General features: G+C 47.9%; 1 protein-coding gene across 3 annotated transcripts in view; it reads right to left on the bottom strand.

Annotated features, from left to right (window-relative positions):
* Positions 1 to 17,336, bottom strand: part of BCORL1 (BCL6 corepressor like 1) — a 139,552-nt gene extending 122,216 nt beyond the window's left edge. For all 3 annotated transcript variants that reach the window (XM_044306325.1, XM_044306328.1, XM_044306324.1), the window contains exons 1-3: positions 17,276 to 17,336; positions 6,305 to 6,336; positions 1,305 to 1,373 (exon numbers count right to left, since the gene is read on the bottom strand). The gene's annotated coding sequence lies outside the window, so the exon portion shown is untranslated. The remainder of the gene's footprint in view (positions 1 to 1,304; positions 1,374 to 6,304; positions 6,337 to 17,275) is intronic.
* Positions 17,337 to 17,832: the final 496 nt, after the last annotated feature.

Genomic DNA, 17,832 nt, shown 5'->3' on the forward strand with positions numbered 1-17,832 from the left:
TACTGTGAGAACTGTGAATCTGTGGCATAGACTTCCTCAGGACGTGGTCACAGCAGGAACAGGGGACAGGTTTCAAAAAGGGTTTAGATTAATTCTTAAAAGTAAAAAACATTAATGCTTCTGAAAACGTGTAGAAATCTGAGTCTCACTTCCTTCTGGGATTCGCGTCCTCACCGATTCCTTGGTTGAACTTGATGGACTTGTGTCTTTTTTCAACCGTCTTAACTATGTTATAGATGGTACAAACTTAAGCCTCATTCACATGGCTGTTGCCCGGCCATTCCGTGCATAATTGCGGTCCCCAATGCACGGGCACCATGAGTGCGGCTGCCGCAGATAAATCCAGACCCATTCAACTCGAATCGGTCCGTGATCCATACGCTTCACAAAAAAACACTCTGTAGTGCTTCCATGGGGTTCCGCGCCTCTGTTCCGCACCGAACCTTCCAGATTGTGGTCCCATTCATGTGAAGGGGTCCGCATCCATGATACGGTGCACAAACGGCCAGTGCCTGTATATTGGGGTCCCGCTGTTTGAGGGCTGCAAAACGGGCAATGGACGTGTTCATGAGGCCTCAGACCAGACAGTCTAAAGATTCCGCTGATTTATCATCTAGCATCACACACTGTCTAGTCTAAGTTTAGACTGTCTAAAAAATTTGACACGATTAGTAAATGTGCCGCATTGGGACCCATTTACTAAGGGACTTGCAACAATTTTAGGCGTAAAATAGTTGCAAGTCCCCTTTTTTAACCAACCGTGTAACAATATTTAGCCGCACGGCTGGATTTACGCCATGTACACCGGCTGGGCATGGAAGGGGCAGGGGCATGCCAGGGCTCCAGTAAACTGCCCGGCAGTTTTACTAACATTTACACTAGGCCAGAGATGCACTTAGGCGCAGGCCTAGACATACTGGTAAATTAGACAAATTTTACGGCAGCGCAGAGAGGGGGAAACTAAGACTGGCGTACAAGGCCGGGCTTAGTAAATGTGCCTCATTGTGTCAGAGCTACCAAACGTCCTTATCAGGAATTGTCTGCAGTCGCTGCGATTAGGCCTGAGCGCAGGTTCTGTGCTGTACGCAAGTTCTGTGCTGTACGCAGGTTCTGTGCTGTACGGTGCAAGTGTCCGCCTTCCATAAACCTCACCAAGCGCACGTGTTATTTGGAGGCAAAACTATCAGCTAACGGACACTTTCTATAGCCTCCTCATAATGTAGAAAGCGGATCCGATTATCAGGCATTCTGGATTATCAGACAGTTATAGACAAGTAAATAAAACTCAATTATAAGGGGAGTACCTTTAGGGTTCCCACGGAGCAGCCGACTGCTAATGGTTGCTTGGTTCTGCGGGTGAAATTGGAGTTTACCTGAAACACAGCGGGGCCATTAAAAATCAAGGTAAAAATGCACAAAAGAAACAAGTGGCAGATTATCAAATTTCAATACCACATCTACTATGTAAAAAAATAATCCAAACAGGACTTGTAAATCCCAATGTAAATCTAATGCATTTCGATGTCTAAGGCCTCATGCACATGGACGTGTGGGGCTTTGCATGGCGCCATATTACAGAGCTATTTGCAATGCCCCTTAAAGAGGACCTCTCCCCTCTCCTGACAGGCCTTATTTAATAGCTTCATGCATTTCCTATATAATAACAATCCTGGAGCATCTATTCTTATGGCTCTATGTTGTGCCATTCCTCTAATATTTCTACTAGAAGTTATCAATGAATTGCTAGCAGTCTGCAGTAAGGGTACAGAGGGGAGGTAACCAGTTAGGGGCGTGTACCTGCACAGACTCGCTCTGTCCAATCAGTGCTGCCATTTTCAGATTATGCAGGGACACACCCCCAACTGGTTACCGCCCCCTGTACCCTTACTGCAGACTGCTAGCAATTCATTCATAACTTCTAGTAGAAATAATAAAGGACTTGCACAACATAGAGCCATAGGAATAGATGATCCGGAACTGTTATTATATCGGTCCTCTTTAATATTGCTGATGATGGAACATGGTGCCATTTTTTACTTTATACTGAATAAAATTGGGGACATGCAGCGGTACAATAAGGCCCCATAGAAGTCTGCTGACACTATATTACAGTGCTGAATAACTCCTGTACAATGCGGTAATACGACTATGTGATCGAGCAGGGGTCAGAGCTCTGTGCATGGTGCCTGTACCTCTCCAGATCAATGAGCCATACAGCCTTTGTGTACTGCAGTACAGGCTCCAATGTACTTTTATGAATATTTGTGATTTTGGTGTGCTGTCACATTTTGGTATTTTTAGACATTTTGCATTTTTATTTAAAAAAAATCTGGATTTTTGTTTGCTGCTCCTTATGTTGCCTGGAAGTCTATGGAAATTATTAAATGTATTACATACGGGCATTTTTTATAGTGACCTTTTTGCATTTTTTTTTTTGGGTCAATGGCTACTTTGAAATCGCGGCATGGTCTGGGTCTGGCATTTTTTCCCTCATTGTCTAGCACTTTTTTCCCACTTTTGTGTGGCGAGTTTTTAATGCCGTTTTTTTACCAATGCATTTTTTACCAAGAAGGGCACATACTTTACTATGTAAGGCTACTTTCACACTAGCGTTAATATTTTCCAGTATTGAGATCTGTCATAGGGTCTCAAATCTGAAAAATTTATTGTCAGTGGGAACAAAATGTAACTGAACAGAACGGAATGCTCCAAAATGCATTCCGTTCCGTTCTCATACCGGAGAGCAGCATGCCGCTGTTTGCTTTCCATCCTGCGATGTGGAGCAAGACGGATCCGTCATGACCCACAATGCAAGACAATAGGCACGGATTCGTTTTCCCTGCCACAATAGAAAATGGATCTGTCCCCCATTGACTTTCTATGGAGTTCATGACGGATCCGTTTTGGCTATGTTAAGGTTAATACAACCGGATCCGTTCATTACAGATGCAGACGGTTGTATTATCAGTAACGGAAACGTTTTTGCTGAACCCTGCCGGATCCAGCAAAAACGCTACTGTGAAAGTAGCCTCAAAATGCAAAAACGCCATTAAAAACATTTGTGCTCAAACATTATTTGGCCAAAAATAGCTAAAAAAAAAGAAAAGGCCTAAAAAGAGCTGCACCAAAAAGCTATTTGTGGCACCCTTGGTCATTCTAGGAAATGTTCCAGGAGCTGCTGCTATGACTCCGCTTTCGTACACAAGATTTTAGGGGCACGAGGTTAATCGAAAAAGGTCAGATTGGATTTAAAGGGTCATTAACTTTTAAAAAAACGTTTGATATGTCGTAGAGATATATCAAATGTTTTGATTGATAGGGGGTGGAGCACTGAGACCCTCACTGATCCCTAGAAAAAGGGGAAAGAAGCGACTCCATAAAGGTCTATGGGCCTGTCTCGATTCCGTCCTCAGCATCGAGGTGAGAGAGCGCACTATGCACGCGCTTCTCTCCCCTCATTCTAGGGATCAGAGGGGTTCTCAGCGCTCAGACCACCACAGACGTTATTTGAAAAGTTAGTGACCCTATAACATTAAGGCCTCTTTCACACGGGCGTTGCGGGAAAATGTGCGGGTGCGTTGCGGGAACACGCGTGATTTTTCCACGCGCGTGCAAAACATTGTAATGAGGTTTGCACGCACGTGAGAAAAATTGCGCATGTTTGGTACTCAAACCCGAACTTCTACACAGAAGTTCGGGTTTGGGATCGGTGTTCTGTAGATTGTATTATTTTCCCTTATAACATGGTTATAAGGGAAAATAATAGCATTCTGAATACAAAATGCATAGTACAATAGGGCTGGAGGGGTTAAAAAAATATATTTTTTACTCACCTTAATCCACTTGTTCGCGCAGCCGGCATCTCTTCTGTCTTCATCTTAACTGTGTGCAGTAACAGGACCTGTGGTGACGTCACTCCGGCCATCACATGATCCATCACATGATCTTTTATCATGGTGATGGATCATGTGATGACCGGAGTGACGTCACCACAGGTCCTGTTACTGCACACAGCTAAGATGAAGACAGAAGAGATGCCGGCTGCGCGAACAAGTGGATTAAGGTGAGTTAAATTATTTATATTTTTTTTTTAACCCCTCCAGCTCTATTGTACTTTGCATTCTGTATTCAGAATTCTATTATTTTCCCTTATAACCATGTTATAAGGGAAAATAATAATGATCGGGTCTCCATCCCGATCGTCTCCTAGCAACCGTGCGTGAAAATTTCACCGCATCCGCACTTGCTTGCGGATGCTTGTGATTTTCACGCAACCCCATTCATTTCTATAGGGCCTGCGTTACGTGAAAAATGCACAAAATAAAGCATGCTGCGATTTTCACGCAACGCACAAGTGATGCGTGAAAATCACCGCTCATGTGAACAGCCCCATAGAAATGAATGGGTCGGGATTCAGTGCGGGTGCAATGCGTTCAACTCACGCATCGCATCCGCGCGGAATGCTCTCCCGTGTGAAAGGGGCCTAATAGTTATGTCTAGGACCTGTAGTGTACACCCATCAGCTATAACATTTAATACGCTGAGAGGTATAGAAGATAACAACTGCAACTGTCAAAGGGGGGGGGGGGGACATATTAGGCAGCAACTGAACGGTAATGGGCCAACGTAAGAATCGGAGCAGCTCCAAAATTACAGGATTTGTCGGGTGTTCCCGTTCCACAATGGTCAGTAACTACTCAAAGTGGTCCAAGGAAGGACAGCTGGTAAATTGGTGACAGGGTGATCACGTCCAAGACTCACTCATGTGTGTTGGTGACGTTAGCCCACAGAAGAACCACTGTAGCTCTAATTGCTGAAGACGCTCCTGCTGTCTATGACATAAAGGTGTCAGAACCCACAGGGCACCACAGCTGGCTGGGTACGGGGTGGTGTAGCCGCAGACCGGTCCGAGTGCCAGCGCTGACCCTGTCCACTGCTGAGGGCACCAACAATGGGCCCGTTAGCTTTAGAACTGGGAAAAGGAGCAATGGAAGAAGGCAGCCCGGTCCGATGAATTATATCATGTGCACGGCCGGGTGCGTGTAAAGCCCTTACCCAGGGAAGGCATGGCCGCAGGTGCACTATGGGAAGAAGACAAGCTGGCCGAGGAAGCGTGATGCTCGGTGCAATGTTCTGCTGGGAGAACTTGGGTCCTGGCAAGATGCAGATGTGACACGCACCACCTACCTAAACACTGCACAGACATGGCCGTGGTAGCCCTAATGGCAGTGGCCTCTTTCACTAGGATAATGCCACAGCCACACTGCAAAAAAATTGTTAATAAAGGATGAATATGAAAAATCTCTCACTCCGATCGTCATCTGTGGGTTGTGATGGAAACATAAGTCCGATGCATGGAGGCCGCACCAAGCAGCGTGCATGACTTACAGCATCTGCTGCTAACATCTTGGTGCCAGATGCCACAGGACACCTCAGAGGTCTTGTGGAGTCCATGCCTTGAAAAATCTGAGAGGGGGAGCTACACAATATTAGGCAGGGGGGGGGGTTTCAATTTTCTCACCTAAGGTACCTGTACTGAGCCCATCCCCCACCTCTCCATATCCTTCTCATCCCTATCTTACATAACCCGCAGCACTGCAAGTCTCAGCACAACCTGCCAGACTCTCTTTACAGGTGGACTTCCTCTACAAAGGTGCCGGTGATCCTGATCTTTATGACAGTAATCAGCGCCTGTGTTTTGCAATCCAGGGCAGGTTTCATGCTTTGCACTGCTCACGTGCTGAGAAAGGGTTAATCCCAAGGCCATCGCAGGCCGAGTATTAACTGCAAACAGCGAGGACTCGCGGAGGGATCGGACAGGCCTGGGTGTGTTTGGGCGTCATCTGAAATTCTCTGCGCCTAAGTGGCGATTACGGGAGCAGGGTTTAGTCCTAATAAATGGGATGTGTGCGGGTCGTTTGTACAGACTGCAGTGCACAGAGAAGTATAGACCCTCCTTTGTGACCAGCACTCCCCCCGCCACCTCCACCCCTCTTATGTGACATGACAATCCCTCTTCCTATTAGAGTATCTGCTGGGTGCAAGCATCAACATGGAACTGACGGCGGCAGCAGCGATCGCCTTGATACGGTGCACAGCTCACCAGCAAATATGTAGCAGTCCTTAAATGCCTTGCACCAGGAGACCCTTGCAGCGAATATCCAATCCGTGCACCAGAAACACCGCTGCTCGCCCCTTCCTAAACTCTCACATCCTTCCCCCAGCTGCTATTTACGGCACCCACAACTCCAAGGTTACTTCATATACGGAGGATCTTCCTAAGGACGGATGATGGAGAACTCACCAGAATACGTCCAGGCGTTCACACGTCTTCCCCTGAAATAAAGCAAAACAATTGCCAGTAAGTAAATGAGTCCCTGAGCCGTCCTCCTCTGTGATCGGCCATTTCATGCTTACTTCTGTTTCTGGAAAAGCTGGGTAACAATGCTACGTGGCTGCCACCCAGCTTTCCTGACCACTGGATGGAAGACCTAGGATACATCCCCTGCATCTGTTTAAAGGCTCATGCACACGACCCGCTGTCCGCAAATTGCAGATCCGCAAAAAACACGGATGCCACCCATGTGCGTTCACCAATTTGCGGAACGAAATGGCCCGCCCATAATAGAAATGCCTATTCTTGCGGGGCCACAGAATGGAGCAACGGAGGCGGACACCACACGGAGTACTGTCCGCATCTTTTGTGGCACTATTGAAGTCAATGGGTCTGCATCCGAGCCGGACATTCCAGTGCATAGATAAAGCCACATTCAGGATCATGGGAAAGCTGGGACACTGTCCTGGTGACATCCCTACTGGTGGCCATAGTGGTGTCACCCAGCTTTCCCAGACATGGAAAGAAATAGCTGGACAGCAGGATGCCTCGAGGACTAGAAATGTATTTTTGCTCCTGTCAGATTCACATGACTGACTAGATCTAATACAGGCAGAAAAAACTATGGAACCAAGTAGTCGACAGGAATCGGATTGTGACGGGGACTACAAGTCGCAGCATGCTCTCGGCTGTTCCACCTGGAGAGGGGGAATCACAGTCATCTAATTCCTTCTCCTCGCTTCCGGGTTCTGCCCCGGCATCTGTCCACCTTCATTTGGTGTGGATCATAGAGACGGTACCTGAATCTGTCCTGTCCTGTGAATATTTCATAAATATCTGTGATGGGAATACCCCTTTAACTTGGGTGTCCCTGAATTTATACCATAATGCTGCCATTCGCTGACAGGAAGCAGAGATCTTACAAATGTTGAGAAACTGAAATACAAATGGTGGTCTGCTTTTATGCAAATAAAGCTCTAAAGTTCTGCAACTTTCTAATGTTCTAATGTTTCAATAATGCAGAATCTCTGCTTGCTGTCAGTGAATCGATACATTCTGTATACATCTAGAGCATGGATGTCAAACTCATGGCCCTCCAGATGTTGCAAAACTACAACTCCCATCATTCCCTGATAGCTGTAATATGCCCAGGCATGATGGGAGTTTTAGTTTTGCAACAGCTGGAGGGCCACGAGTTTGACATCCCTGATCTAGAGGCTAAAAAAGATGTGCCCTAACCTAATACCCCCTCACAGCTGAAGGATTGGTACAATTAGTAGACAGTCCTCTGTGAAGTATATACATGGGCAGCACAAATCTCTCCCCTGTCCTGATCGTTTGCTACAATGTATCAGTGCAGATAAGGCCCGTTTCATACTTGCGTTGTGGCAATGAGATCAGTTTTGTCCCCATTCATTGTCAATAGGCACAAAACTGATCAGGATGCGTTACGTTCCGTTTTGTTGCGTTTTTTTTTCACAGGACACAAAACCACTGCAAGCTGAGGTTTTGTGTCTGGTCTGCGAAACGGAAAAAAACGGATCTGGCATGAAAATCAATGTAAGTCAGTGATGCCGGATCCAGCCAAAATGGATGCATCCAGATGGGTTAAATGGCACGGATCCGTTTAATTCCAGTTTTGAAATTCTCTGCCGGATCCCAAAACCGGAACGCCACAACGCAAGTGCGAAGCATAAATGTAATCCGCAACGTGTGAAGACAGCCTTATGGTACGGTCACAGCAGAATTGTGCGCACAAGACCTGCAGCATTTACAGTAGCAGCAAAGTGGAAAGTGTCAGCAATGAAATCCGCACAGCTATGGGGATTTTAAGTCCGCAGCATATCAATTTTTGCAAATTTCTGACACGGATTTCACCTTTAAGGCTAGGGCGACTTGTGTTGCGCGACTTCTTGTCGCCAAAAAGTCGCGTAACATTTTTTTGTAATGATAGTCAATAGTGTTGCACTGCAACGTGTGACATGCGGCGACTGGGACGCGACAGTCACAAAAAGTCCATCCAAGCTGCATTTTTGTGCGACTGTCGCATTGCAGTCGTAGCACGTCACAGTGCGACACCATTGACTACCGTTATGAAAAATGTCACGTGGCAGGAATATTGTGCGAAACATGTCACAGCGTAGTTGAGCCCTTTTTGTCGTGTGACTAATTGTCGCTGTGTAGTCCGAGCCTTAAAAATGCAGCAAATCTGCAGCATTTCTGTACCAAAAAATTGGCAGCAAACACGTTACATTTTGGCCTCTGGATGTAAAAAGAGTGAGGGAGATTTATCAAACTGGTGTAAAGTAGAACTGGCTTAGTTGCCCATAGCAACCAATCAGATTCCTCCTTTCATTTTCCAAAGGAGCTGCAAAAAATGAAAGGTGGAATCCGATTGGTTGCTATGGGCAAAGTCTATTACAAGGTTGTCCAACTTTCCATTACACAAATGGCGACAACTCCTGGTCTCTATACATCCCCTCCCCCATTGTCTGCGTCATTTGCAAGTTACTAATTTAAAGTAAAAACAGGATCAGACGGATATTTAAAACGCAAGTGTGCACAGAGCCGTAAGCAGCTTATACACTGTATAGATTAGAAGAGTCCGGATTATGCGGAGCGACGCGGACACAAATACATATGGAGCGTAGACCGAAGGCCTAGAGCTGCCATACTGAAATCATTACTACAGTACAGGTGTGAATGCACGGCGCATCCGCTTTGTATCTGTTTTCCCATTGTGAACCTAAGGGCTCATGCACACAGCCACATTCCACATTTCTTGAAGATTGCACACAGACCCATTCATTTTATGGGTCCACAAAAGACCGGACAGCACGTGGATGTCATCGGTGTACTGCCCGCATCCCTATGTCCCTTCCACAAATGATACAACATGGCCTGTTCTTGCCCATATTGTGGACATGAATATTAATTTCTAGCTATGGGAGTGAGAAAATTGCGGAATGTACGTGGAAGGTTTACGTATTTGGTGGATTCGCGGACCACAATACGGACATAGTTGTGTGTATGAGCTCTAATAAAGACAACCCCTGTCCATAGACCTATCAGCCATAGCACTAAAGGGGTTGTGCAAGAATGGGGGGAGGGGAGTTAGGCAACCCCCATACTTGGCTGGACCAGTAAAAGGAAGCTTACTTACCTGCTTCCCGGCACTGGCTCTCCATTTGGGGTTGTCATACCCTCCATCCCATTCTTGCACAACCCTTTAAAAACCTAATATTGTGCTGGTCCCTCTCATGCTGTCCAAGCATTTCTGACCCATGAAGACATAAATCCCAATAGACCTCTGAAGGTGTCCTGTGGTATCCAATCCTGTAAATCATGTAAGTTGTGAGGTGCGGCCTCCATGAATCGTACTCGGTTTTCTAGCACATCAAATAATCATTGGACTAAGATCTGGAGAACTTAGGGACAACTCATCACCTTCATCTCTTTGTCATGTTCCTCATTCCTGAATCATTTTTGCAGTGTGCCCGGGACGTTATCCTGCTTAAAGAGGTCTGTACAATGTTTAGGTAGGTGGTACGTATCACATCCACAGTGCACCTGGTGCCATCTCCTCCCCAGGTGACAAGCACACACGCAGCCATCATATAATGTGATTCATCAGATCTGGCCACCTTCTTCCAGTTCTCCATGGTTTAGTTCTGATGATCTTGTGTCTATGTAGGTGTTTTCAGCTGAGGACAGGGATCAGCATGGGCTCTTTGACCAGTCTGCGGCTACACAGCAATGTCACGGATGTTCCTGTGGCAGGTGCCAGGAGATCGGAGAGAATGTCAACTCATGGGTTAAATTGACAAGTTCACTGTGGATCTTATTGTGCCTGTGTTTTGGTGAATGCCACACTCCTTGCTTCAGGTGTTGCCTGTTGGTAATTTACCTTTCCCATAAGTAGCCGCTTCTCACTCTTGGAGATGCGGTTTATAAATGTTCTTCCTGTCTTCTAACCAGCTGGTCGGTTGTACTCTGTGGTGCTTCTGGAGTTGCTAGTTTTCTACTTTTAGATAAGTCTTGTCTTTTCTTATTACTTTGTGTTTGTTATATTCCCTGTTATTTGTATCTGGGCCTGAGACAGAGACTTCCATTCATCCATCTGGGGAGGAATGGGTTGTCTCTGCTTCTAACCTTATTCCAGGGTCTTATAGGGATATAAGGGCCTAGGTATCCTGCATATGAATATTCCTACCTTCAAGGTCTATTCATATTGATAGGTAGTTAGGGCCCAGATTAGGGTTGTTTAGGAGGTGACCTGTTCCTTCCCTAGTTTCCAGGCCCAGTTACTGTTCCCCTTCCCTCCTGTGTTTAGTGTGGACTTTTTCCCCCCACACTGATCGTGACAAGCAAGCTTTGATGTCCTGTTTGTCCTGACACCTTTTTTTTATCATAGCCAGCAGTGACTTTTTCAGCAGCTTTTGGGACCAGATGGACTAATCTTCACTCCCACACACATCAATTAGCCTTGGCCACCCATGACCTTGGGTTCGCTGGTTGTCCTTCTTTGAACCACCGCATTCCGGTGACATCCCAGAAGACCTGCCATTTTTGGAAGTATTCTGAGCCAGTCGTTGCCATCACAATTTGGCCCTTGCCTCAGGCTGGGTTCACACTTGAGCGTTGCGCAAACGCGCGTTTTACGCGCGTTTTTGACGCGCATTTTTATGCGCGTTTTTGTAATAGTAAACGCGCGTTTGACGCGCGTTTGTGTGATTCACTACAGTGTCCTATGGCCACAAACGCCCCAAAAGTCGCTCATGTACTTTTTGGAGCGTCGGGCGTTTTACAGCGCGATCGTACGCGCTGTAAAACGCCCAAGTGTGAACCATTCCCATAGGGAATCATTGGTTTCTCCTTGTTGAGCGTTTTACAGCGCGTAGGAACGCGCTGTAAAACGCTCAGGTGTGAACCCAGCCTAAGTCACTCAGATTCTTACGTCTGCCCGTTTTTCCTGCTTCCTTCCAATTTTTGCTGCTGTTATACATGTCGCTCTTGGGTTTGTTCATCCCCGCTTTGAACTGACATTGGAATTTGGTATCTTTCCAGTATCACCACAGATACAGTTCACTGAATTTGTGGGAGTCTTTTCAGGCAGGCGCAATGGCCAGAACTTGGACTAACTAAAGTGATGGCTTGCTTTGGAGCTGCCTGTGAAAGAACAAATCTCCCAAACAATATAGAAAATAGGAGATAAGTGGAGAAGGCGGCGGTTGACCCACTCAGGCCATACGTGGAGCCAGCCTCCTCAAGATGAACCAGATATACACCACAGTTCCAAGGAAATACTTCAATCCGGCATCAGTAGGACCTAAAATAAAACTACAGTGACATTTCTTAAATCCAGCATTTGATAATCTGGAAAGACTGAAGTCTCCTTAATTATAAGCATTAGCTAATGGGTTATTCCCATCTGGACACCGAGGGAACTCATAGAAGAGAATGGAGAAACCCACACATGCAAGGCCCCTTCTCCATTCCCAGTGGCGCAAGACAGGGCTCCGTTCTCAAGACGGCTGTGAGGCCCAAAGGTAGGACCCACACCTATATGCCATAAGTGTCCACATGGGAATACCCCTTTAATTAAAGGGATAATCCATACATGCTTGCCTCTCCGCAACTCCCATAGACTTTAATGAAGAGGGCCACGTACAAGTGCAGTGACTGTCCACTGAAGTACGCAGCAGCTGGAAATCAGTAAAGAGGGGTCACCAGGAACTCGCACCCATAATGTCCTATGGATGTTCTATAAATGCCTTACATGAAGTTCCAATAGACATTACACCTTATTTTGGGTGACCCCTCTTCTTTGAAGGGATCCCCGGCAATGTAATTGAAAAAGGATATCAACCAGTCTGATCATGTTATACCTCGACAGAAGCGGAACCTGAGACGTATTGTACAAAGACTGATAAATTACAGGAGACAGCTCCAAATGCCATATCGTTAATGGTGAACTTGATTGGGGATACATGGCGGCCAAAGATCACGGCATCCTAAAAGCCCCTTTCACACGAGCGAGATTTCCGTGCGGGTGCAGTGCATGAAGTGAACGCATGGCTCCCGCACTGAATCCTGACCCATTCATTTCAATGGGTCTGTGCACATGAGCGTTGTTCTTCACGAATCATGGCAGCATGTTCTATATTCTGCATTTTTCACGCAGCCCTGGCCTCATAGAAGTGACTGGAGATTCAGTGAAAAATGCATTGCATCCAAATGCGGAAAAAAACAGAAATACTGAACGCAATTGCAGACAAAACTGACTGAACTTCCGTGCAAAACCATCAGTTTTTTTTTTTCCTGAACAGACCCGGAGAGAATCAGTAACGCTCGTGTGAAAGAGGCCTAACACTACTGTACTGTACATCGCAACAAAGTCAGGTTGTAAATCACAAGCCATGACCCAACAGTTGTGAGAAATCCAACAGGTTTGTGTTTCGGGTCCTGTTAACTTGCAAGTCCCAATGCAACCCCATGCGCTCTGCAGCGTGCACTGCGGTCTGTGCGACATCGGTCATGTAGCCACAGCTTAATGGCCACTAAAGTAGACGTACATACAGAGGGCTCCTGATTCATGGCCCCCTGCATCTCTCCAGCAATGTAGGACTGAGCTGCTGCCACTTCTTATTAATGCAGAGCCATGGGGAAACACTGACAACCCCAATGCTCCGCCAGGCCCCCTACTCCCCCACCTCAATGCCGACGTACAGTTCAGCGATATCAACGTCTCATCACGAGGTTTCCACAGCAACTCAGATAGTGAAATTCTGCCCCCTGCTCGATTATCAGGCTTTCCCAGTTCTATCTATGTAGAGGAAACCAGTCGTGTAAAGTCCGAATAGAACAAGCCCCTCTGGATGGTTAACGCAGCGGCTGCAGGAACACATAGGCATCAGCATTGTTGTCCCCAGTCAGCGATGGCTCGAGGAGTCGCTAAAGTGGATGATTAATTTATCCCGTCATTACAGCCAGAGCCCAGTTTCTGCCTCGTGTTAGGGAATCTCAGTGCAGAAGTTCAGCATGAAACCTCCAAGCAGAACAGTCCACCGAGACGTCACGGGAGACGCGGCGTCAGCACCGTCTCTGCACCGGGATCTGATGTCACAGCTGGATTACACCGGATGCTCAGCAAAGAGAACAGCATTTATAGATTCAGCCAAAACAGTCTAAAAAATAGAAAAGACGGGGCCTCAAAGCAGCAGTAAAATGGAGCCCTACCCCTCGTTGTAACCATTCACCCAGAGAGGAGGGTGGCATGGAACCCCTCACCTCCTCCCTTGATTGCTACCATTGCTGTGCCTGAATGCTGAGGCAAACTGCACTGTAACGGTGAGCCCTGCCATGGACCCGCAGCCTCAGGGTAATCCTCTGAGGTGAGCATGCCCTGCAAAATGTAATTACTATAGATGCAAAGACTATCAGCACCACGGCATGTCTAAGCACAGAAGTGTCACTTAAAGGGGTTATCCAATCCCTATAATGGCCCCCAGAATGCCCGGGCCCCTCCTGTAGAGCATACTTACTTGCTCCCTTTGGATGCCTGCACGGCCGCCGCTGCATCTCTATGTCGCGCGGATGAAAACATCCGGCGACGGGGGTTGGCGCAGCCAATAGCAAGCCACGACGGTGACCAGCCTCCCTAGCAGCTGAGAGGGTTGGTCACCATCACTCCCTCTGGATCCCTGCACGGCCAACGCTGAATCTCCCCGTTGCATGGATCAAAACATACGGTGACGGCAGGGGGTTAGAGAATGTGCAGCCAATAGCGGACAGTGACGGTGGCCAACCCTCTTAGCTGCTAGGGAGGCTGGTCACCGTCGTGGCTTGCTATTGGCAGCACCAACCCCCGTCGCCAGATGTTTTCATCCGCGCCACATAGAGATGCAGCGGCGGCCGTGCAGGCATCCAGAGGGAGCAGGTAAGTATGCTCTACAGGAGGGGCCCGGGCATTTTGGGGGTCATTATAGGGACTGGATAACCCCTTTAAAGATTCTGGGCCCCGATGCAAAATCTGTATCGGTGCCCTTCCAACCATCACATACCATTTAGAGTACTGCTGTCCCATTAAATTGCATATGGATTTTTGGTTCTCCACTGGAACCAGGGCCTGGGTGCATTTCTTCAGCCCATATAGCTGGGCCAATGGCAGTTTCTGTTGCCAGCTTAGAGGGTTATGAATCCCGTCAAGTGATCCCTCAGTTAGGCATAAAGGTTGTGCTTCTGTTCACCCCCTCCAAAGAAAATTGGGTGTTTCTTCACTGGGCAGTATTACATTCTCCTGGGCAGTATTATTACATTCTCCTGGGCAGTATTATTAGTGCATCTAATAGTTACCCCAGTTATAAAATGGTCTCTCTATAGAACACTTTGCTATAACACCTTAAAGGGGTTGTCCGGGCTAGGAGCTGAGAAACCAAATAGTTGGTACCCGTGTCCAGTGTCCGCAGTCCCACCTTTCCCACATCGCTCCTCGTGCCCACCAGACTTGGTCCCATGACTGCTGCAGCCATTACTGGCCTCAGTGGTCACAAGTGCGAGATGGCATGTCACCAGCAGGCCAGACAGTCCCTCTAAAGCCAGCAAGTTTCTATCAGGATAGACATTCCTTCATTACTAGACTACTGGTCCTTAAAGGGGTTGTCCGGGATTGCGGACATTGGTGTAATAGTACTAGAGCGACATACATATTGCATACATGCATGCCCTACCTTTGCCACATTGCGGACAAGAATAGGACATGTTCTATTTTTTTTTGGGAACGGAATTGCAGACCCGGAAGTGCAATTCCGAATCCGGGCACCACATCGTGCGGCCCCATAGAAATGAATAGGTCCGCATTTCCGTTCCGCAAAATGCGGCACAGAATTGCGGTCGTGTGAATGGGGCCTAAGGGTACAACTACACTGCAACATGTGTCATATGACATTTACGTAGCAGAAATGCCGCGCAAAATTTTTTGGGAACGATATTCTACGGTGTTGCACCACGACATGCAACGTGCTGTTCCAACTTGGATGGATTATTGTGCGACTGTCGTTTCGCAGTACATCACATGTTGCAGTGCGACACCATAGACAATCATTACAAAAAAATGTCGTGTGAGAAATGTCGTAGTGTAGCCCTCGCCTGAGGGAGTTTTCCCTTGATAACCACGTTTCCCCTAAACACAGGATAGATGTTAAAGGGGTCCTCTCACTTAAGCAAGCGCCATTTATCATGTAGAGAAAGTTAATACAAGGCACTTACTAATGTATTGTGATTGTCCATATTGTCTCCTTTGCTGGCTGGATTCGTTTTTCCATCACATTATACACGGCTCGTTTACAGGGGTTACGACCACCCTGCAATCCATCAGCGGTGGCCGTGTGTGCACACTATAGGAAAAAGTGCTGGTCTCTATGTGCTCTCTCACATAGGCTGGTGCTTTTTTGTATAGTGTTCAAGCACGGCCACCACTGATGGATGGCAGGGTGGTCGTAACCATGGAACAGAGCAGGGTATAAATGCAGTGGAAAAATGAATCCAGCCAGCAATGGAGGCAATATGGATAACAATACATTAGTAAGTGCCTTGTATTAACTTCCTCTACATGATAAATGCTATTTGCTGAAGTGACACAACCCCTTTAAGTACCTGATCTGTGTTGTCCAACCACTAGGTCTCCTGCCGATCCTGTTTGAATGGAGCGGTGGTTGTGCATGTCCGCAGCGGAGACTACCTGAGGCAGCACAGTCGACCATCTCCAGTAGTTCCGTTGAGTGGAGCAGCAGACCTGCGTGCCCACCGCTCCATTCAAATAGGAAACCACAGGACCCCCCCCCCCCGTTCTCCTGATCATTGGGAGTCGATCAGACACTTATCCCTCATCCTAATCCAAAACAAGAGTGGTCCTCGACCTACCCGAATCATAGTAAATGGAAGATATGGAAACAGATGAGCACCGATGGCAATGGGGGGAGCGTGTCGCCCTGATCTCGGGGTAGCGCGTTGGGGGTGTTCTGCCTCCCACAATCAGACATTTACGGCCTATCCCAACATATAGGTCATAAATGTTGGCAGTGGAAAGAGGTTTCTATGCAAAACTGTAAAAAAATTCCTTTCGGCTACATTCACATGTCCGTTAAGGTAATCCAGTAGTAATCTGTTCCCGCCCAGACTACCGGAGTTACCGTATCCGGCATAGCCAGGCACCGCCGGATCCCGCTTCACTATAATGGGACCTGTCTGTTCCAGCATAAATGCCAACAACGTGCTGGGGAAAAAAAACCTGCAGGCGGCGATTTGCATTTGTGCCAGAAACCCGCCAGATCCCATCATAGTGAAGGGGGATCCGGCGGTGTCTGGCTATGCCGGATACGGTTACTCCGCCGGTCTGTTCCTCGACTAGCGCAGATGGATTGCAGGATCTCCTTCGCCCGGGTCAGAGGTTCAGTTTGCTGTCCTGGCCACGTATCTAAATACCGTGGTTAATGAAAAGTGGCTTGTAGGTGCCCCCCTGGCACTCAGCACCTGGGGCACTTACCGGTAGCCCCCCCGCCCCCTATTGTCCCACACGAAATAATAAAATAACGACCACCAACAATGGGGTTCCAACGACGAGGATCAGTCGGTGGGTACGGTCCACCGTATCAGATCCTTATGGTTACGTTATAGGAGCGTGGCGACCCGCTTAACTTGTGATGGACCACCTGTGTGGGTACAGGCTCAGCTCATGACACCCCAAAAATGTGCACATGCACCCCAGACTGAGCATCTCTCCCCATAAAATGCAGGGCTCAGCCACGGCCGGGCACTGCTGAGACTTTTAGTTCCACAACAACTGCAGCGCCGGAGCCTTCACACTGCCGCCCAGCGGCCGACCTGCAGCTGCAGCGCCCCCACCCCCAGCACCGACCCGCCGAGGCGACCCCCGTATCTTACCCCGTCTAACCGCTTCCCGGAACACAGCTCCGACACCTTTATCCAGCAGCCCGCCCCCAGACCACACCCAGAGCCGGGGACCCAGGGCTGGAGATCGGCCCACAGGACATCACACCCCCTGGTCGCGCCGCGGCCGCTGCTGCTGCTGCTGCTACATTGTTTACTGCGACACGTCCAGCAGCATCCCCTGAATGTTACACTGGAGCCATCGCGGGGGTCTGCGTGTTACCGGGAGAGGGAATCCTGGCAGTTGTGGAGACGATAGTCCCCCACTTACCCCCCAGGGGGTCCCCAGGGGCCCCTTCCCCCTGCGATAAACACACTTACACCACAATCCCGGGCTCTGCTCACGGCCATTATTCCCACTAAAAGACTGTGAAGAGAGGAGATCGCAGACGTGGGTGATGCCCCCTTTCTACTTGAGCCTCCTGGGTGATGACCCATCTGTTTGGGACCCATGGGTGAAACCATTCAGTTTTCCGGCTCACATAAGATCCGCGTACATTTACGTGCGTTTCTGCAACAAGCAAAATCCTCAATGTCTAATAGCGAGTTTT

Source organism: Bufo gargarizans, chromosome 9 (assembly GCF_014858855.1).
Source record: "Bufo gargarizans isolate SCDJY-AF-19 chromosome 9, ASM1485885v1, whole genome shotgun sequence".
NCBI lineage: Eukaryota > Metazoa > Chordata > Amphibia > Anura > Bufonidae > Bufo > Bufo gargarizans.